Genomic DNA, 16144 nt, shown 5'->3' with positions numbered 1-16144 from the left:
AAGGGGACGGCAGAGGACGAGATGGTTGGATAGTGTTTTCGAGGTTACCAGCATGAGTTTGAGCAAACTGCGGGAGGCAGTGGAGGACAGAGGTGCCTGGCGTTCTCTGGTCCCTGGGGTCACGAAGAGTCGGACACGACTAAACGACTAAACAACAACAACGTGTTATTTGTGGATGCTCCATTGCTTTGAAGGGGTGGTGGTGACTGGTTGCCGCAAGAGGGGGGAGTGAGGCACCTGTGGTGGGAGGTTATAAAATTTTATGGACCTGCTCATGGAACCAGGGTTGGAAAAGTCCATCCTCTTCATCACAGACCGGCTAGGAAGGAGGGTGATGTTCTCACTCAACCAACCAGAAGCAGGCAACACCTATGAATCCAGATTTCATGAGGTCCCAATTCCAGGCTGATAGCATACATCCTGCAATGTTGGTTTCTACTTTACATTTTGCTCAGCCGCTGTCTAGTATACTCCATATGTTGATCTTTTCTTTCCCCCTGCTAACTTCAGTGTTCAATTTGCTTTTGTGGCCACTTTTTCTCTCATGTTCCACTCAGTTCAATATGTGCTCCAGAATGACCCCTAAACCCCTCTTTCATCCTGTTCTCCCACATAATTAGCACTTCTACGGCTATTGACAACCAGTCATTAATCTGCCATTAAAACACCCTCAAGAAGACAATGAATCCTTAAAACCACACAGTTTGACACAGCCATAGCCACAGAGCCAGAATTGCTGTACTCGGTTGTCTTGCTGTCAGCCCCGTGTAGCTTTTGTACTGTTATGCTGTGGTGCCTGCATCCCCTGTTAGCAGCTTCGTGGAAAATGGTGCCCAATGCAGACAAATGTCTGGTGATGGGCCAATGGCAGGATGTTTCTCATCAAGACTAGGGCTGGCTGGCATCTGGTTTTCAACATCGTGATATATCATCAGCTAAACATCGCAATATACTGATATATCACAATGTCTGAAATAAGAATGGAGCTATGTAGAGGCATTGGCTGGTTTCATGATTTCCCCTGCATCGTGATTTTTGCTGGCACCTGCTCTTGTGATTCGGGGTCCCTGCAGGAGGCGAGGGAGAGCTGAGCCAGCAGAGCTAACAGGGGCTGCAGGAACTGACAGTAGCATTGGCTGGTTTACTGGTTTTCCGTGCTCAAACTAAAGCCCTCTCTGGTGAAGCCTCATCCTAATTAAACCTAAATCAGTGAACAGAACTCCAATGGATCTGGCAATGGCCAGCTGATTAAGGTTCAAAGGGAAGTGAAACCAACAAGTGAGAGTAAACACTTCTGGAACGAAACAGCAGCTGACTTCAGGGAGTTTTCCTTTCACTGTGGTCAGATGGGAGGCTTCTGCAAAAGCAACAGAATGGCAGGCTAGTACCTGCCCAGAGACACACAGCAGGGCTTTCCCAGTTCTGTTACTCTCATCTTTAATGAACCAGTACACATTAAGGCGGGGGGACAATATTTGGGCATCCTATATGATTGTAAAAATACTGATTGCATTTGTTCCAATGACATGCTCTGGAGCATTATGGAAATGCAATTCTGTATTTTCTCTCAACGCTCCTCAGGCTAGCATTTGCCCTGCAACTTTGCACATGAGCCTCATTTCGCTTTGCTGTGAAATACAACAGGGCATTGGGTTAATCCTACTTTTTTTAAGCAACAAAGTCATCATAATTCTCGCTCAATTATCAATATAATATGGGAAGTAGTATTGTATTGTGATCTGAGATGTTTGTATGGTGAGCTGGAATCACACTGATTCTACAGGAGCAAGTGTGTGTGTGTGTGTGTGTGTGTGTGTGTGTGGTTGGAAGGTGGAGATGGGGTGAAGGGCAACATAAAATGGGCTAGACAAATGCTGCAGGATCTGTTGAAAAAAAGAAAAAGAAAGCTGGCTTCTTTTAGAATCACCTATTCATAAAAATGTCAGATTATATCAAAAATAAATCACATCATCTCTCATCATCACTGCACAAGAAGAGGAACAGAAACTGGCCCAAACCAGCTCGTGTGTGCCGTCTCTCCATAACTTTATCCTTAATTTCCTGTCTATCTGTAGATACTAAATTCTTATCACCATGTGGTCTGCTTTGATATTGAGGGAAAAACACAATCTGAAAAAGAAGGAAATTTGTAAAGAGAAATTCTAAAAAGGGAAGAACCCAAAAGAATCTGTGATGTGTTCTGTGATAACAGCTGGTGTCTCAAAGTCTGCCACAGGGCTTTGATTCAGAGTAGAGAGGTTTCATAAGGATTTCCCCCCCCCCACCCCCCATGCTTCATTTAGTGACACATTGAATTTATATGAACTTAGATGTAAAGATGGCCAAGGGAAATCTTGTGGAAAAATGGAACAGTCCATTAAATGCTCACTTTCTACTATTTTGCCTATTTTTGGTGCTGCTTCACTGTTCCCCAGGTCAGCTGCTTTGCACTTAACAGAAGAAGCTCCTTCACTATGTGGTGCCAGCCAGTCAGAGATCATCTAGTGTACGTGTTGGTGTGACATTATTTCCAGTTGGATTTGGCTCTATCAGAATGTGACTGTAGGCAAGGAAGGCCCCTCAGTTGCACTTAACAACTCCCCTTCCCAATGCCATGTTGCTTTTCTGTAGCAAAGACAGGGCGTAGGAATCCCAACTCCATTATAGTGAATAGGACAACACAAAGTTTCATTTTATACAAAACAGATCTGAAGCCAAATTACTGACCGAAGTGGAGAGAGCCCAGAAACGGCTTGAAAATGCATAGATAGAAGGCAAACCGTGAGGCTCATTCCCACGGCCGCTCCTTGTAAATGGATTCACATATACATCTGGAAATGCATCCCTTGCCCCATTCCATCCTGACTCGTCAGCTGTGTGTTCTTGGGTCAAGGTGAGGGATTATCAGCTTGCTTGCTGTAGCAAAAGCGACACATTCTCTTTCCCCCAACACTCATTCCCATGCAAATACTTGATCACAGAGGTTCATAAAGCTGCTGACAAAAGAAGGCACAAAAATGTCATGCTTCCCTTTATCCATTCCCAATATTTAAGAACATTTTTTTTTGGGGGGGGGGAAATAAGTAAATTACAAACGATAATAAAATATTTGTTGTTGTTTAGTCATTTAGTCATGTCCGACTCTTCGTGACCCCATGGACCAGAGCATGCCAGGCACTCCTGTCTTCCACTGCCTCCTGCAGTTTGGTTAAACTCATGTTAGTAGCTTCAAGAACACTGTCCAACCATCTTGTCCTCTGTCGTCCCCTTCTCCTTGTGCCCTCCATCTTTCCCAACATCAGGGTCTTTTCCAGGGAGTATTCTCTTCCCATGAGGTGGCCAAAGTATTGGAGTCTTAGCTTCCAGATCTGTCCTTCCAGTGAGCACTCAGGGCTGATTTCCTTCAGAATGGATAGGTTTTATCTTCTTGCAGTCCATGAGACTCTCAGGAGTCTCCTCCAGCACCATAATTCAAAAGCATCAATTCTTCAGCAATCAGCCTTCTTTGCGGTCCAGCTCTCAATTTAATAAAATATAGAAACTGCATAAAACAGAGACAAAATAGATGGGCAATACATGTTGAAATGATATTAAGAATGGCATCGTGCAAGCCTGTCCGCTGAAGGCATTCCACAGCCTTGATCCCACTTATTTTTCCCCCATAACATTTTATTCATTTTCCAACAATAACAAAAATAAAGCAAACAACAGTAATAAAAGCAAAAACAAAGCAAAACAGATTGACTTCCCCTATCCCTTCCTTGGTTCCAGTGTATATCAATGTGCTACATGTCCATTATAAAGTTTTAACCATTTAAATTACTTACTGTCCATTCATAATAAAATTAAAGGTAAAGGTAAAGGGACCCCTGACCATTAGGTCCAGTCGTGACTGACTCTGGGGTTGCGTCGCTCATCTCACTTTATTGGCTGAGGAGCCGACGTACAGCTTCCGGGTCATGTGGCCAGCATGACTAAGCCGCTTCTGGCGAACCAGAGCAGCGCACGGAAACGCTGTTTACCTTCCCGCTGGAGCGGTACCTATTTATCTACTTGCACTTGACGTGCTTTCAAACTGCTAGGTTGGCAGGAGATAATAAAATTACAAGTAGTCTTAAAACCCTGCCAATGTATTGACCTGTGTACGTTGCTTCTGTATATATGCAATAAAGTCCTTCCATTCTTCCTTAAATTCGTTGTCGTCTCTTCCTCTTAATTTCATTGTCAATTTTGCCATTTCAGCATATTCCGTTAGTTTCTTTAGCTGGGACATGTTCTTCTTTCCAATGTTATGCTAATAATGTTCATGCAGCCGTAGTTGCATATATAAACAAATTCTTTTGTGATCTTGATAAATCCATTCCTGTCTGGTTTTTTAACAAAAGTTATTTTAGACAACTTCTTTATGTCCTTGTAAATCATTTCCCAATATTTCTTAACAATTTTGCAATCCCACTCCATATGAAAAAATGTTCTATCTGTTGTTTTACATTTCCAACACTTACTTTTTTGGGGATTTATACATTTTTGCTAATTTAACAATTTAACAGGACACAATATTCAGATGGAAGAATGGGAAAAACTGCAAGAAAGAGATAAAATTTACGGCATGTGTAGCAATATATACAATAGCTATATTGTAATAACATGCAGTTTTATAAGAGTATATATTTAAAGATGAATAAATGAGCAAATTAAGTTAATTTGGATATACAGAAGATATTAAAAACAAATTTAAGGAACTGCAGAAAGAGGGAGAAGGAAGTCAATTTCTGAAATGCTAAAATACATTAGTGCAATGTATAAACCTAAAAAGCTTTTGTTTTTTTTAAAAAAAGACATACATTTAGAATATATATTATTATGTTGGTTTGGAGTCTTCACTAGGAGCCCACCCCACCCCAATTACACACTTGGAGTGCCAACCTAACATTCTGGATTTGTGGCACAAAACAGCCCAAAACTTTGGTGTTGTTTTTTGGTAGATACAAAAGCATTAAATTTGAGGTGGTCGCTAGGGCTCCCTCTGCCTGTGATGTTCAAGGCATGGCAGAAAACACCACTAAACTTGCATACAGCTTTGACCCTGATTTGGAAGGAATATAAAAATGTTTGGGGTTGTGGAGGGGCTCTTAACTAGGAAACCTGTCAGTCTACGCTTCTGAGTGGCAGCACAAAACTTTAAGTTTAGGGCACAGAGCAAAATTTTTTGGTGTAGATTTTGAAGGCATATCAGATTAGGGGGCTCATAATTAACATACCTATGGCCCCAAGCCCTGAAGAGTTTTAAAAGTAAAAAATAAGTATTTTGTAGTGGGCCCAGAAAATTATAGTCGTGACCTGCAGCATTCCCTAAATATCTATTATATTCTTTTTCTAGTCTGTCACTGAATTCAGCAGTATGTTTGCAAAGCTAACCAAGGCAGCACAATTCAGTGGCTGCCTTTTCTATTCTGTTCCATGCATGTAAAGACCTATACGCTGTGATTAGAGAGAAAAATAATCTCTAGAGCCAATTAAACAAGCAATTTGCCAAATAAACTCATGTATTTTCTTGTTCTGATACTGCACCAGTGGCCCTGATGATTAAATATTAATCGATAATTATATTTTTTGCTTGGCTATGCTTTTTAAATTTAGCACATAATGGATGAAACCTTTTGGTTTTTCCACACTAAATAGCTGGAAGCATTAAAAAAAAAGATTTTATCAATATTTTTTCCACAGGCTGTGCTGCTCTAAGCTTCAAATATTTAATACCCTCTTTCACATGCAAAGTATTGCTTAAATTATTTTGATTTAAATTTTCCAGATACCAATTTCATTTCTCACTGCAGGAATATCTGTATGAATTCACATATCAACCATTTACTTCTGAAATATTGACAATGCCTATGCTTTATCTGTTGACCCTTTAATGAATGGGAATCTATTCCTAGGCAATAGATATTCTTAGATTATTTTAAGGCTGAGCCGAAAGTGTGCAGACAATCATTAGTTGACAATTTTTTTGGAAATTTTTTCAAGCTCCTGCTAAACTGTTGGACAATTGTAATATTCCCCTGGAGAAAATTTGGGAAAATGGCCTCCCCAGATTTATCCATTCATAAATTTTGAGTGCAGCTGTGGATCCAGTCTGCTGGCCCTGATGTTCCTCCTCCTTGCTGTTGCTGCCAGTTCACACTCGCCTTCTCCAAATAAGCCAGGAGGGAGCAAGGAGGTGAAACACACCTTGCCCTCATTCTTTGAGGGGAGGTAGGCAACAGTGGCAATGAGGTAGGGTTACCATATCTCAAAAAGTGAAAATCCGGACACAAATGTTGTTGAGCTCCTCCTCCTCCTCCTCTTCTTCTTCAGTTTTTTAGCTTTTGGGGGCTCCAAGGCTCCAATGTTGTTGAGCTATTTTTAAGGGAGTTTGCCAGAATGTTGACTTCCAACATTGGTTGCCAAATGTCAGGATTTTCCCAGTCATTTCAGCAGTTTCTGCTCAGACACTGCTTCCGACTACAGTGTTCTGGGAAATTCTGGACGTATGGCAACCCTAAAGGAGGAGGAGATAAGCCTACTCAGGGAGGAAAAACCCAATGAAAGTACATTTCTGGTTGTTCTGCCAAAATCAGGAACCAGCACTGATTTTACCCCCACTCCACCCCACCCTTTTAATGTTTACTAAAGTAGCAATTCACAACCATGAGTTTGAGCAGCAATGAGGGATGTGGCACATTAGCTAATTGTCACATGAGCTTTCGTAGGCCAGCACACAGTTTGTCAGACAAATGTAGTGTTACGTTTAATTGGTGTTCATCTATTTATTATACACAGCTCACACATAGATGGGGCGTGAGGAGGGTGGCAGAGAGGTGTCATTATGAAGTGATGCCAGAAAGCCTAACAATGCAGTAAGTATGACCCATTAATTTTCAGATTCAAATGTAAACCTACCCCAGTGGAAAAAGTTAAAGATCAAACCAGGATGAGTGTGATCCACTCTTACCTGGTGGCAACACAATTGGCAACACAAAATGGATAGTCAACATGCAGATGGACAGTTATTTTCTGTTATTACTTCCAGGTTGCCTATATTTTACAAATTCTGTATCACTCAAACTAGAAAATGTATGACAACTGACCTAGTGGTCAAAGAATCCATCTTAATGTATATAGAGTAGGTTCATAGCAACCTTGACTGCCTTTGTGGTTTCTTTTATTGAAGTGGGAGATTGGAACCATATTACAACTTTCTTAATGTGTCCTTATGTGAACTGAGTGGAACCAGCTCCTCACAGATCTTGGCTGCATTTAGACTATATAGATTTTAATACATAATTACATTACATAATTACATTCTACTTTGTGATATAGCAGCACATCCAATAGATAAACCAAAAATAACTGCAGATAATTTTTTTAAAAAATGGACAGCCTGATTTTTCACATATATCTATATTTTCACTTTTGACTCCTATCATAATTACAATGAATGGCTTAACAGCAACTCTTGCTGGTGCTTTGGGGGAAAGGGACACTCTTGTGACTTCTAATGGTGAAATAATGACTTAAATGAGAGAAATTCAAAAACGAGTAATTACAAATCACCCCTTTCCAAATAGCTTTATAGTGGGAATTTCACATTTATTAGGAAATGTAAATAAGGAATTAACCACATTTGATGCCATGGCAAAGCGATATAAGAGGACAAAAGAGTATATCCCAAAATATTGATAGTCTTGGATATAGAAAATGGAGCATTCATTTTGGATGAATGAACAAGCACCACCTTTTTTATCAGTAGCAGCTCTTTCAATGGGCAACTTTTGTGGGTGGATTTTTACTTCTTGAAATATGGCAACCCTAATTTTTGATTGGATTATGTTTGCAACCCACCCTGAGACCTTTTGGGGAATGGCGGGCTCTAAGTGCAAATAACCAACCAACCAACCAACCAACCAACCAATAAAAGGGTTTAAACAGACAGGGTTGAATCCAGGAGAAGTTGCAACCATTGAAAGAGGAGGGAATTTGGGACAGCTCTCTGTTCCCCCTGCAGTCCTGCAAATATGCTGCTGAGGGCAAGGCCCCCCCTCAGATCAGTATGGAAGGTGCTGTGGTGGTGGTGATGGGGCTACAGAGAGATGGGGCAATTGGCAAAATTTGCCTCCTTCTCTCTCTCTCTCTCTCTCTCTCTCTCTCTCTCTCTCTCTTGCAGATGGGATACAACTTGTTACTTTGAAGTTGTCCCAGTGAAAAGCTGTTGGCTAGGGGTAAGAGATTCTGATATATCTATTCTGCTTTCCTTCTCCATGAAATATTTATACAAGCACTGTGAGCATTAAATAGCTCTTTGTGGAGTATTTTAATTTTAAAGTCAAATGCAACAAAGCTTTCTGTGTTGTTTTAATGAGCTAGATAAATCTATAAAAGGAATGCAATCTTTAAATTCCACAAGGAACATCTAGGCTACAGCCACTTCATCATTCCCCAGCAGATGTGACACCTGTTTTGCACTGGCCTAGTACCAGTCTATTATATCACCCACCTGTCAGCAACTTACTACAGAAAAACTGAGAAGAAAATTCTGCCCACAGATCCCAATGCCTGAGACCACCAGCCTTTATTTAAGCATGCAGCTCAGTAAAATGAGACTAATGTATAGCGACCCTTTTTCCTAATTAGCATTTTTAGTGCACTAAAATGCTAAAATGTTTTGCCCATTGGAGCATGGCAAAACTGCTGGAGCGAGACAAAATACAAATGAGTGCAGAATACAAGTGCAATTATTAAGTTAAAAGCACACACGCCCAGACCCACACACCAGCAATGGAGTGAATATCCATCACTTTAAAGATCAGTGGCTTCTGAAGTTGGGACAATAAAAATTATAAGGTAGAGATGCAGACATAATGTCATATGAATAACCATAAGTCTGCAACTTATGTGCATTTCACTTGTGCGCATTCAGCCTCACACGCTTGGAAAATAAATAAATATTAAATAAATAAAAAGGGCATGGAAAGAGCGTGGGTGTCTGGGAAAAAAAGACTTTGGCAATCCCACCCACCATTGAACACAATGTGTTTTGACTATACACCATTTTGGCTTTAGACGTGATCCCTAGAATGTAACTCCTGGGTAAGTTGCTGGCTTACTGCATTACTTTTCCTATTAATTATTATACAATTATTTTTTTAAAAAAATGATGATGATGTTTATAATTATTTCCAACTTTAGAGAGTGTTAGTCTAAATTTAATTGTTGCGTGTCAAAAAGAGAACTAGAATATGTCTAACCAAATTAATAGTGCATTTGTTTATGGTGAAATCAAGTCTCCATTGAGTTCAACGGAGATTACTCCTAGGTAAATAGCTATAGGTCTACAGCCTTAATAGTGTAAGGTAGGCAGAATAATGCTTGTAGATACTGACACAGTGACCCTGCTGTGGTATGAATTTCTCCTTGTGCACTTAATGGAAGATATCTGTGAAAATTATTTTCCAATTCCCAGGAAAGACATTTAGACAGGATGAGCAAATGAAAAAGAAAACGTTCTTCTGTTCCATTGATTTTATATGGAACCATTAAAACTTGCCTGAGAAAATGATAGGAAGCCGTTTTTCATTGCCAGGATTTTAAGCAGATTTGATAGTATTGATTTTTGGTGCCTCTACCTGGTCTGTATCACAAGGTTATCACAAAGCCCACTTTGCCTCAGAAAAGTCATTATTTGTCTGGTGTTGCATGTACTCATCTTTGAAGTTATTCCTGAAAATACAATGCCTTTCTTTTTTTGTTATTAGAGTTATTAGTGGGATAGGCAGCCCAGGAATCTAGTGTCCATTATTTAGGTTTTCCCCCTCTCAAACTTTAGACACCAAACTAACCAGCAGCAATCTCTAGAATGTGAAAAAACCATGGACCGGAATCATTAATCTATTACAGCATTTTATTCCCCTCTTCTGCCAAAAAGGGCTCCCAAAGAGAGTGGCTTACAAATTTCAGCATTCAGGTGGTCTCTGTCTTCAGACTTGTAAGGAAGCACACAAGGCGCCATCCAACAGCCTTCGGGACTCCACTCTGGATTTGTGTAGGATTGACTCCTTATCCTCTTTTTCTCCTGAAGATATATTGCAAGGCTGCGGTTAAGGATCAGAGGTTAACCTCTCCTAGTTGGGCTACCTTCCCAGGTAAACGAGCCCTGTTTGCTCCTCACTTCCCTCTACAGCAGATGTAGAAACCGCTTTATTGACCATTGGACCCACTATTGGCCTTGTCTTTTCTAATCGCCAGAGCCTGTCTCCACATGCTGGAGAAGTCCCCAAGGGTTTGAGACCCATCGGCTACCCTCACCTGGTTTAGTCGGCCAGTCAAAGCTGTTGGGGACCAAAGGTAGACCAACTACCCCAGAAGGAGCACAATGTGTTCCCCACCAGAAGTACTACCCCTCCCTAAATAACTGTGTGCTAGAATACTGTCTCAAGGTTTTTCACATGGCGTCATCTATGAAAACCATGGGGAAATTATAGAACAAAGTTCCCACCATTTTCTGAGCCAACAGGATTGCAAACAGATTCCCCCCCCCCCCCCGGAAGTAATGGAGCTTACTTCTAAGTAGATCCAGTGGTAGGAAAGCAGTAAAAATAAAAACACTTATTGTGTTACAGGCAACTGTAGACTGGGAGATGCCCAATTTTCCCACCCAACCCCACCTGTTCAATCACCTGTTCTACCCTCCAAGAACATCTTACTCTAAAGTACACACTCTTCCCCCCACCTCTAGTAGGGTGACTTTTATAGACTCATAGACAGCCAGTCTTCTGACTTTTGATCACCAGTCAAGTGGGCAGTAGTTTGTACAGTGAAGATTTTAATAAACATGGCTGAACAACATCCATGGAGAAAGGGAAGCACCCAAAAGTTCTGAATGGTTGGCTGAAGGTGCATGCATAGGAAGGAATCATGTGACTTCAACCCTGTGGCCACTGAAACTGTTCCTTGAATGCTTCAAAGGCATGTGCCACGGAGACTACTCTGGCAGTGGTCCGGCGCTGTTCACCTTTCAAAAGCCGCATCTCTCTGCGCATGACCCGCAGTTCTCTCATGATGCCGTCCTCTGCCAAGAAGACAGGGTGTTGCACAGTCAGTTATATTCCTTCAGCAAATAAGCCTGTGATTCCATCAAATAGCCAAGCCCAGTAGAAGCAGAAATGGCGCACCATACTCTTTAAACTCATCCCCCCCCCCCCCGCAGCAAGGTATGAAGGAGATCCACTAGTTAGACCCCCCCACACACACAGTAAGGTATGAAGGTTAGCTGCCCCGCCAGCTAACACAGGTCTCTTGGTATTACATATGTCACCCCTTTTTGTGTTTCAAATGACCATGTGTGAGAATGGACTATATTAATCGTCTAACAGGCTAACAGATTGAGGTTGAATCCTGACCAGACAGAAGTACTGTTTTTAGGGGACAGGAGGTGGGCAGGTATGCTCCTGAATGAGGTAACTGTGCCCCTGAAGGACCAGGTGCACAGTCTGGGAGTCATTCTGGACTCACAGCTGTCCATGGAGGCAAAGGTAAATTCTGTATCCAGGGCAGCTGTTTACCAGCTCCATCTGATACGCAGGCTGAGACCCTATCTGCCCGCAGAATGTCTCACCAGAGTGGTGCATGCTCTGGTTATCTCCCGCTTGGACTACTGCAATGCGCTCTACGTGGAACTACCTTTGAAGGTGACCCGGAAACTACAACTAATCCAGAATGCGGCAGCTAGACTGGTGACTGGGAGCAGCTGCCGAGACCACATAACACCGGTCTTGAAAGACCTACATTGGCTCCCAGTACGTTTCCAAGCACAATTCAAAGTGTTGGTGCTGACCTTTAAAGCCCTAAACAGCCTCGGTCCATTATACCTAAATAAGCGTCTTCACCCCCATCGTTCTGCCTGGACACTGAGGTCTAACACCGAGGGCCTTCTGGCAGTTCCCTCACTGAGAGAAGCGAAGTTACAGTGAACCAGGCAGAGGGCCTTCTCGGTAGTGGCGCCCGTCCTGTATAACACTCTCCCACCAGATGTCAAAGAAAACAACAACTACCAAACTACAGAAGACATCTGAAGGCAGCCCCGTTTAGGGAAGCCCTGTTTAGGGAAGCTTTTAGTACCTGAAGTACTATTGTTTTTTAATATTTTGTTGGAAGCCACCCAGAAACTCAACCAAATGGGCGGAGTATAAATAATAAATTGTTGTTGTTGTTGTTGTTATTTAAGACCCTGATGCACTTTGTGAAATCCAGAGGAACCTCTTAAGGGGCACCAATGGAAACTGGTAGAATGTTCTAGAACTTTTCCAGGGCTATGTGAGATGTTTCTCCAATTGAAACCAGACCAAAAGCCCCTCTGGATTTGGAGGAGGTAAGCAAATGAAATGCTGTTGTACCTAATCAAAGCACCTCGTACTCACGCTGATCAGTGATTTGTCCAAGGAGACCAACAATGTGCTGACATGTTGCCAGCGTCGAATCCTGAATGGGTGGGGGAAGATGTATAGCTGGTTCTCCTCTCGCAGAGCATTGCGCTCGCTCCCCAGTAAGATTCTCGCCTACAGGAACCTGGGGTAGCAATGGGGAATCCACGGCTGGGTGTTCGGCAGCAGTTCTCCGGCTGCCAGAAGGATGAGTAGACTGCCCTTCCTGTGTTGTTACTATGTGTACATTCTGGATAGTTTGGGGCTGCTCAACTGAGTTTCTAGCGCCGTCACCCTCTTCCATTTGCCGACTGTAGATTCCTTATCTGTGGATCATCCTGTATATTCCTTCAAGTAAGCAAAAGTGTTAAAAGTAGTGGAAGCCACACGGAAGCAGGATGAACATGGTAGTAAGGAATTTACCCAATTTAATTCTGGTGTTGAAGAATCTACCTGATGTGCTGTTAGCTGGGCATTGTTGCATGGTACAGTATTTATGGTCTGGTTTGTTTGTTTTTTTACTTGCTTATATTAAGACACATCAAGGCATTTTGCTGAACATGATGAGTTTTCATATGCTTATGCAGAGAACTCAGACTGGTTTCCACAAGACTTTTATATCCTTTTTAAAAAACATGTATTTAAAAACATGTTTTTAAGGAGGTGTGTGCTTTAAGGAGGTATGGCAACCATAATACACGGGCAATATCTGTCTTTTTTTTGCATTTTGTAGTTCAACAAGCCTTGCAGCAAGAAGTTTAATAATAATAATAATAATAATAATAATAATAATAATAATAATAATAATACAGTTGGAAGTCGAACAGCCTAGTTCTCCAACATTTTGGCTCCCGAATAATCGAAACCCAAAAGTGACTGTTCTGGTTTTTTAAGGTTCTTTTGGAAACTGAGTGTCTGACAGAGCTTCCACGGCTTCCGATTGGCTGCAGGAGTTTCCTGCAGCCAATCAGAAGCCGCGCTTTGATTTTCGAACGTTTTGGAAGTCTAACGGACTTCCGGAATGGATTCCATTTGACTTCCAAGGTACGACTGTAATAAATTTGTGCCGTGCCCATCTGGTTGGGTTGCCCCAGCCACTCTGGGTGGCTTCCAAATATATAAAAACATAATAAAATATTAAACCTTAGAAAGTTAACAGTTTCTGTGCTGTTGAGCAACCCAGCACACACACACACACACACACACACACACAGGCTGTCACCCAGCACCAGCTATTCCATCAGGCTGAAGTACAGGTGGGAAGGAGGGATCCTCCGTTGGTTCTGTAAAGAGATCCCTTCCATGTGGCTCCTTCTTCAACATTCCATCTGGCTGCAGCAGAGGGAAGAGATGGGGCTATAGAGCTCGCCTGAGACAACATCTCTATTTATTTGGCTCCTCCTCTCCCTGACCTGTTTTCATGAGTAACATAGGAAGCTGCATTATATCGAGACAGACCATTGGTCCATGCAGCTCAGAACTGTCTACACTGACTGGCAGCAGCTCTCCAGAGTTTCGGGCAGGGGTCAATTCCATCCCTACCTTCAGTATATGTGAAGGAGCGTCTTCACCCCCATCGTTTTACCCGGACATTGAAGCCACCCAGAGTGGCTGGGGAAGCCCAGCCAGATGGGCGGGGTATAAATAATAAATTATTATTATTATTATTATTATTATTATTATTATTATTATACCTGGACGTGCTGGTTATCAAAACTTCTGCATGCAAAGCAGATGCTCTAATACTGAGCCATAGCCCTTTGCTACTGGTCAATGTATAAAACTGTACATTGGTAATTATGAGAGCTTTTCTTTCTTTTTTGTGTTGTGTCTTCTACATTATAGTTCAGAGGCTGTGTGAGGTCAGGGATGGTCTTTCTTTAATTAGTCTAGTGCTCTGGGAGCCTTTCCAGCCAAAGATCCAGTCGGAATGCTTTTAAAAAATATGCATTGTTGCTAGTACTTTCTGAAAACCTCTAATACAATTCCCTGCCTGAAGTGCTTAACACCAGAACCTAGAATAGAGTGGACTGAATGTTGATAGATGTAGTTTTTAGAGAGAGAGAGGCAGACAATTAGAGAAAAACCACCTTAAAGCCCTTTCCTAATAAAGTGTATCCCCTCAAGCTCTGGCTGAACACAATTATTTTACTCGTCTTAAAAAGAAGACAGTCTGGGAAGACAGCTCTGCCTGAATTGACATCTTGTTTTTCACTCAGGATAATTCATTTCAGGAGAAAAACAAACCTGTAAGACTTTTAAGGTTTTGTGTTGTTGTTTCTTAAAAAATCTAGGCCTTAAGTTTCCTCTGTGGCAGAAACTTTACAAGGCTGCTGTGATGATTACAAGTTAGGAACCTAAGAAGCTACCATATAACAGATCAGACTATTGCCCACCTGACTCAGTTTGGTCTGCACATTGACTGACAGCAAGGCTCCAGGGCAGAAGTAGTCAATGTGATGGTGACTTTTGGATGCTATTGGACTCCAACTCCCATGAGCTCCAGCAAGCATGGCAATGGTGTGGGGTGATGGGAGTTGTAGTCTGGCAACATCAGGAGAGCATCATATGGGCTACCCTTGCTGCAGGGTTTCAGAGTGGAGTCTTTCCCAGCCTTGCCTGGAGATGCGAGATAAGAAACCCGAGACTTTCTGAATCCTAAACAGAAGTGCTACCAATGAGGCAAGGGCCTTTCTGAATTACAATGTAATGTATGTGAATATTCGAAACACAGGTATCATAATAAAAAGCTCACACACTGTCCCATTACCACTTCGTGAATGTACAATATATCCGCTCCACCAAGAGCAGCTTCTTCCCATGTCAACAACTTGGGATCGAGTGTGGTGTAGTGGTTAGAGTGTTGGACTAGGACCTGGCAGACTCAGGTTCAAACCCCCCCTCAGCCATGAAGCTTACTGGGTGATTGTGGGCCAGTCACTGACTCTCAGCCTACCTCATGGGGTTGTTGTGGGAAATAAATAAATAAATAAATAAATAAATAAATTATTATTATTATTATTATTATTATTATTATTATTATTATTTCATCAGGACTGTGGCCTGGGGTTAAGGTCTCTCCTTGCACACTGCAGACCCTATGCTGATCATCTGCATAGACCCCCCCACCTGCTATTACAAGCTTTAAATAGACTGATCATGCACCATCAAATGACACATAACATTACCTCTGATGTGGGATTCACATTTTGTGGTGACTGCAGAACCCCCACTTCCTCTTAGCTTTGGCCATGGGGTGACAACATTATCTAGTGCATGAGTTGTGTCAATATACTGGGTTGCTCAGTCAGAACTGGGGTGCTTTGTGACATCAGCAGTATCTCCACCAATCACATCTTCCTGTTTCTTCCACCTGCTTTGCATATCTGTAGTGTTTGGGCTGGAAGTATTCTATGTGCTTGATCAAATGGAAAACAATATTTTGCTTTCTTTGAAAAAGAAACTTGACATAGCCCGTTAGTTATTTATTAGAAGGACTGAATAACCCAATATTCAGGCCAAAGACTCCCAGAGCAGCTCAAACAATTTAAAACAACAATTGCAATAAAACTGAGAATTATTAAAAGCCAAAGGACAGCAGACTCAGCATAAAAACAGAGCAGAGAGGCTAAAAGATCTACAAGGTAGGTTCTAAATGATATAGATGTGATAGGCCATTTAAAATA

General features: G+C 41.8%; 1 long non-coding RNA gene across 1 annotated transcript; it reads right to left on the bottom strand.

Moving 5' to 3' along the window:
* Nucleotides 1-10844: 10844 nt before the first annotated feature.
* LOC310846687 lies at nt 10845-15795 on the bottom strand. The gene is made up of 3 exons (XR_014565472.1): nt 15647-15795; nt 12456-12806; nt 10845-11107 (listed from the first exon to the last, which is right to left on the bottom strand). It is a non-coding gene; the product is annotated as an uncharacterized lncRNA (long non-coding RNA).
* Nucleotides 15796-16144: the final 349 nt, after the last annotated feature.

Source organism: Podarcis gaigeae (genome assembly GCF_964106915.1).
Source record: "Podarcis gaigeae genome assembly, chromosome: 1".
Classification (NCBI taxonomy): domain Eukaryota; kingdom Metazoa; phylum Chordata; class Lepidosauria; order Squamata; family Lacertidae; genus Podarcis; species Podarcis gaigeae.
This window is presented reverse-complemented; position numbering and strand designations above follow the sequence as displayed.